Genomic DNA, 6,468 nt, shown 5'->3' with positions numbered 1-6,468 from the left:
GTCCATGGGAGGAGATTTTGTCAGCACCTTCTCTGGCCCAGGTTTTTTTAACACTTATTCATTTACTCTGAGTCTGGACACAGCAGTTCAACTGCCATCCAACATGAAACATGCTCTATGGAGTAAGATGAGACCTAGCAGACTGAGCTAAGCCATTTCGCAGTGTTTGGTCTCCTGCATGCTGGTTCTATTGGAAATTCCCTCAGCAAGGTGGAGGCTCTCTAAACAGGAACTATATTTGTCCAGTGACTGAGATATAGCATAAACTTGCTTCTTCTACTTTGGGGGCAAGGCTAAGCAAGAGGGGAATCAGCAAAACTCAGCACCTACCCATCAGTGTTTTTAATTGGAAATGGGTCGTTTAGAGTGAGATTGTACCACAAGAGTCTAGTCAAGCATTCACATTCTGGATTTTTTTATCACTCGGGCACATTCTCTTTTACTTTTTGAAGTGGATACAGGCTTCTATACTGAGATCCCCTTGTCAAAATCTGTCACTCCTGAGAAACCTCAGCCTGTGTAAACAAAGAGCTTCAGGCAAGGTAGATTTTCCCCATTCTCATACAGCTGCATACAACCAAGTAGCAGGTGTCAGTATCTTCTTTTTGTAAAGAGGTTTTGATCCTTTTGGGACTCTATTTCCCATACTTGAAAATAGGCATCCCAGAATACTAATATGTCTGAGATCTAGCAATTCTGGCTTCTCTAAATATACAAAGTACTATAATGTTTCCTTCAAGGAAGCAATTGATTACAGAAGCCAGTGAAATGACCCCGAGATCTGATAATCAATTCCAGGTCTCCAAAAGAGGCTATCATTGTCCCTGATGTACAGGTAAAGAAAGAGTCTAAGAGAAGATAAAGACTTTACCAAAACCACACAGCCCATAAAGTGGTGGAGTTCACACTTGAATCCTAGTCTACTTAAATCTATGTAAGTCCATTTTGCCCTAAAAGCCTTTAACTTTAATCACCAAATGATAGTACTTCTTTATTGATTCCCATAATGTAGAACATGTCTGAGGGTGGTGATGCCCATCTGGCTATACCTAGAGTCATTCTGGAAGCTACAAGTTCATAAATAATGTCTGACACACTTGGTTAGGGTCCCGGGGCCAATGGGAGACAGATGATCTATGGCTTTGCGTGGTATCACTGTAAGCTAACATGTTACTTCATAGTCTTGGGTTGCCGTCCCCTGGAGTGTTCTGATGTGATCAGTTGTCAGTTTCAGGTCTGTTGTTTCTCTCACCAGAAACCCAGCCAGTGGAAGATGACAGCCCCAAAGCCCTGCCTGTGTTAGGGGAGCAATCGAACTCGGATAATGACATAAACGAGTCGCTGTTCATCTGGGGAATCTCAGACAAAGCAGCCCAGAGGAAAACCATCTCTGCCGATGAAAGCTTGTTTCACTTGCAACAGGAGAAGCAGCAGCCGCGACCAGAGCCCGTGCACAAGCTGGGGAGAGGTAGAGGGAGGCTGAGGCTGCCGCCTGTGAGTAGCATTTGATGATTTCTCTGCAGCGTGGGGATGAGATGCTGGGGAGGGGGCTTGGCTGTGAGGTGGCATGCATGTGTAGGTTGGGGATTTTCCTGTGGCTGGGGTTGGCGGCGGTAGTTTACACAATTAACAAATGCATTAGGGATCTGCCCCTCTCTTCCAAAGGAGGGCAGGGAATGTGTCCAGACGCACTTGCATTTTCTCTGCTTGCCTATCATGAAACATGCAAACAGCAGGTGGGGAATAACAGTTCGTGTTTGTTTTTGTTTTTCTCCTTCGTCCTTGAGAGTGGGCTGCAGGGCAGTAAGACATCTCAGCCCCAAAAAGGTTTTGCAAGACAGTTGAAGGACTCCCATGAGGGATTCTTTCCCAAGTTTCTTTTGCAGATGTGTGGATCTTTATTGCTTTGCTACCCTGCTGCTTCTTCCTGAGGGGCACTTGCATCCCAGTGGCTGCAAAAGGGTCCGGGTGACACTTGTGTCTCTGGCTGTCAGCTCCAGCTCTCTGTAGTAAACAGCGTCAAATCCAACAGGATTTAACCTCTTGCTTGTCACAGTTGAAAGAGTTCAGTGAGCCCAGGCAATGGAAAATGTGGGCTGCATTTATCCATCCTCTTAGCCCAGGGCAAACACACAGGTTTTGAACTTGCAGGAAAGTTTTGTTTTGTGTTGTGTTGTTTTAGATCAAGCTGGGGCAGGGCTGGGGGCGGGGGGTGCTTGCTATCTCCAAACAGTGAGTATATTGAACTTTTGAAAGGACAGAAAGAGAAACGTTTTGTTTGAAAGCACTTGTGTCACCAGCTATGGTTTTTCTTAGCTTAGTGAGCTGCTTTGTATCTGTGGATGTTGGTGGTTATTGGTACTAAATAATGTGCTGGACAGAAACGTGCCTGGTCATAAACTATAAACTTGTTTGTATGCTGGTTGTAAGAAGACACCACACACACACACACACACACACACACACACTTCTTTCATTGTAGATTGTGATATCGCTGAGTATATGTCTTGCCCAGGCATCTGCAGTAAAAGTAAACAGGATCATCTTCTCCAGGAGGAAGAACCATGGGGAGAAAGGTGGGACTAAGGGACAGGCACGCTGTGTGTCCTCAAATTGGCTCTGAGCAGCAGTGCATGCCGAAGGGTGGAAGAGGCTGAGGCACTCTGCCTTAGGATGTGGCTCAGAGAGCAGGCAGCTGGATGGTTGGGTAGGCACTACATGGTGTTATCCCGGCAGGTCAGGGCCCTGGCTCCCAAGCTGCTGAGGGACATGTAAATTAAATATGAAGGAACCAGGGCAGAGCAGGTGGGGAAGAGGAATGAGTCCTCTGACTTCTAGGAGGAGTTCTTTCAAGGAGGCAGTTCTTTCCTGTCTCCATCACAGCATCTTGACCCATCTGTGGCATAGATGTGTGCCTTTGCAGACAAGTGAGATCTAACCTAAGCACCCTCAGGAAAGCGAAAGAACAGGGCTGAGAGGAATAATATGATGTCTGTGCTTTGTTCGGACTTATTTGTGCCACTACCAGTGCCAATGCATTGCAGAAACATTACAAAGTATCTATTTACAGATCTTACAATCCAACCCTCTTAGCACCTCTGAGTTTTCTCTGTGCTCTTTCCCAGCTTTGCCCATGGATGCTTTTGTGGGGTAACCGTAATCATGACGTACTCACTTGCTCTGTCTTTCCCTCAGTGTCATTCCACACTACCCTCTCATATTCCAGTACCACTTTCATATAGATCATTTAATCATGACTGAATTAAACAGGCCAATCCCCTCAGTGGCTCCACCATAATCAATTTAGCAATCGTTGGATATTTAAGTTGCTTCCAGTTTGTTCATAATCACAATGCTGCTATGAATATTTCTTGGTATTGTGAGTTTTTACGCCCCTTTTAAAAATTGGGAGAAATCAAATCACATTGTTGATATTCTTGAGCTGAAAGACTTTTATGTTTTGGCTTTTTATACCTTTATATATGTACCAATCTATTCTTTGAAATATATTTGTGCCATCTAAATGATCTGCAATACGGTCTAGAAAGCACCAATTTCTCTAGAGCCTTATATACATTACATTCTTTTTTAAAAAATTTTTGTTGTGGTTTTTTTCTTCCCAAATTAGGAGTTATACAAAGGTGCTGGTCACTTTTGTAAAGTTGGTGTTTGGGTCCTAAAGAGTCAGGTTGCATCATCCTTCGTAAGATAAAGAAGCAGCCTCTCAGGTTCTCTCACCAAGAGGGCAAGGAAGCCCCACTCTGTTAGGAGTAAAAGGGTGAAGGACAGATGGAGCGCCTCCATTCTGTGTCCTAACTCCTGAGACAGAAGCAGGGTCACAGGTAAGGAGACCAGCCTGAAATTACTTTTGAGCTCTAAAGCCTGTTTGGGCTTTCCTGTCTTCCTCCCCAAACCTGAAGAGCCAGGATAGGAGCTAACTCACTTCTTGGGCAGGTTGTGAGACTGATGTCTAGCACAATAGAACTGTAGTCTTTAGGAAAGTGAGGACTAGCTAAGCATAGGAAGCAAATACAGAGAAACAAACAGAAAACAGGGTTATGTCTCATAGTCTGTACTTTTCTACGTAGTTTTTCCAAGGGCAAGACAGGGTAGGATGGTCTGAATACTCGCACTGAGCAAAGGAGAGCCATACAGTATTTCTTTTTTGGTGCCTAACTTCCGTAAAGACAACGTTGCCAAATAATTATTTTTTTCTTTTCTTTCTTCCTCCCTTGTATCTCATCAATTTGGAGATGAATCTGAGCTTTCCTGACCTCCCATGCAGCTCACTGTAAACTGCTTCAGTTCTAATCTCTTTTGTTCATTCAATAATTATTTGTGCAAAGGCCAAGAATGCCCAGCAGGGAGTCAGGCTCCAGCTCAGCCAGCATTCACCCACCGTGACCTATGCTAGTGGGATATAGCCGTGTCCTGGGAACAAGATTTCCTTACCACAGATAAGCAGATCAATTTTTTTAAAGGATCTTTATTGACTTTTTCAGTCTGTGAGAGCTTATTAGAAGCAGAACTCTTTCACCAACGGTGGGGTTGGGGTTCTAGAAGCAGACACAGATCTAGTGTGAGGTCTACCTGCTCTTTCACAAGACTGACACACCAGGAAAAAGTGGCCGCCACTTGCCAGACTGAAGAAAGACTTTTAACTTGTGGCCCAAGTATCTACACAAGGCACTAGGAAAAACTTCCCATATGCCAGCTCTCCTCAATCCTTATTTTCTTACTGGCAGAAGCTCTCCTGAAATAGCATGCCCAGTGTGGTTTCTGCTTTCTTTACTGTTGCATTCCTATCTTTTACCCCGTAATATCTGCTCCCACTTAGCTAGGGCCTGCTGTGTGCTGGGCCATGTTTTATCTTCTTTATTTCATTTAATCATCACAACAACCCCATGTGGTTTTGAACTATCACTGTTCTCCTTTTATGGATTTTTGAATTGAACAATGAAGAGGTTATGCTGGAGAGGAGACAAGGGTCTTGTTTTGGAATCAGGAAGTAAGAAGGAGGTGGCACTGAGAAAAACAGAAGCACAGTTTAAATTCAAGCAGTCTAGCATGCTCTAGAATCTGCGTTTGGCCACAGACACATTTAATATGAGCTGGAAGTCTAATAATATGGAAGTCTGAAAGGATGTGGAGGCACTGGCATGTAGCTGAAGCGTATTCCTCATAGAAGTGGTAGCAGTCCTGGCCGTATCTGTTACAACAGCAACTCACAACAGTCCCCACCATGAACCTGACACCTTGTTCAGAAGCTTCAAGTGAGCACATTGCTCTCATCCTCAGCAGCTTTCTGAGGCAGCCACTGTCCTGATCTCGGTTTTACTAATGCAGTATCTCAGGCTTTGCTATGCTATGCAGCTCGTCCCGAGTGACAGAGCTAGTGAGTCTCTTGAAGTCTGTTGCACCTGACTGCACCTCACTGATGTACCAGTAGGTTAGCACTGCAACAAGACCTGCAGCAGTCACGACAATGGATATGCCTGCGACCACCGAGCTCAGCTCAGTGGTCTCTTCTGATCGCTTTTGCCTTGAGATTCTTGAGTTTTGAGATCATTTTGCCATAAAGTGGTACACAAAAATCTTAGGTCTCAGCCCATTCCTGTTACTCCCCCAAAAGCAAGTTCCTAAAGGAAAAAGATACCATAAGGCAAATCACTGGTGTACATCTAAGGAAAAGAATGCTCGCAGCTGGGCACTTGCCTCTCCCCAGTGCTCTGGACTGTGCTTTCCAATATGGAGACCAGTGAACTCATTTGATTCACGAGCACTTAAATTGTGGCAGCTGAAATGGTGGTGTTTCCAAAATGTGCCGTGCACACTAAACTTCAAAGGTCAGTAAGAAAACATGAATATCTTAGTAGGTCTGCATTGATTACGTATTGAAACAATAATATGTTGTATATGACAAGCTAAGTAAGATATATTATTAAAATAAATCTCAGTTGTATATTTTTAATCTTTAAAATAACTGGTAAAACATAACATGCAATGTAACATCTTAAGTATTTTTAGGCATAGAGTTCAGCAGTGCTAAGCACATCTACACCTCCATGCCAACAATTTCCAAAGCTTTAACTTGCAAAAATGAAGCTTTTCATTAAACAACAAGTTCTTTTCTCCCTCACCTCTACATCCCCTGGAAAGTACCATTCACAGCTCTTTCACTATAAATTTAAATTTCCTAGTTATATATGAGTGAACTCATAGGTTTTTTTTTAACAGTCTTATTTCATTTAGCATCATAACATCAAGGTTTATCCATATTGTAACATGTATCTGGATTTCCTTCCTTTTATCAGTGGAATATTTCCTTCATACATACAGATACATTTTGTTTACTTTATTCCTCTATCCATGAACACCTGAGATGATTCCACTTCCTTTGTCTTTTTGTATAATGTGGTTCCTGCAATATTTAAAGCTGTATATGTCATGACTTGAATTTCTGGTTCA

General features: G+C 43.3%; 1 protein-coding gene across 1 annotated transcript in view; it reads left to right on the top strand.

The window, feature by feature from the left end:
• Positions 1 to 1,274: 1,274 nt before the first annotated feature.
• The window catches only part of Ankfn1 (ankyrin repeat and fibronectin type III domain containing 1), a 390,235-nt gene continuing 385,041 nt past the window's right edge, over positions 1,275 to 6,468 (top strand). Inside the window, exon 1 of the mRNA XM_013149456.3 lies at positions 1,275 to 1,494. The gene's annotated coding sequence lies outside the window, so the exon portion shown is untranslated. The remainder of the gene's footprint in view (positions 1,495 to 6,468) is intronic.

Source organism: Cavia porcellus, unplaced genomic scaffold (genome assembly GCF_034190915.1).
Source record: "Cavia porcellus strain 051 isolate PalLab524CR breed Dunkin Hartley unplaced genomic scaffold, mCavPor4.1 scaffold_6, whole genome shotgun sequence".
In the NCBI taxonomy this organism is placed as follows: Eukaryota; Metazoa; Chordata; class Mammalia; order Rodentia; family Caviidae; genus Cavia; species Cavia porcellus.
The sequence above is the reverse complement of the archived record's forward strand: the minus strand, read 5'-3'. Positions and strand labels throughout refer to the sequence as shown.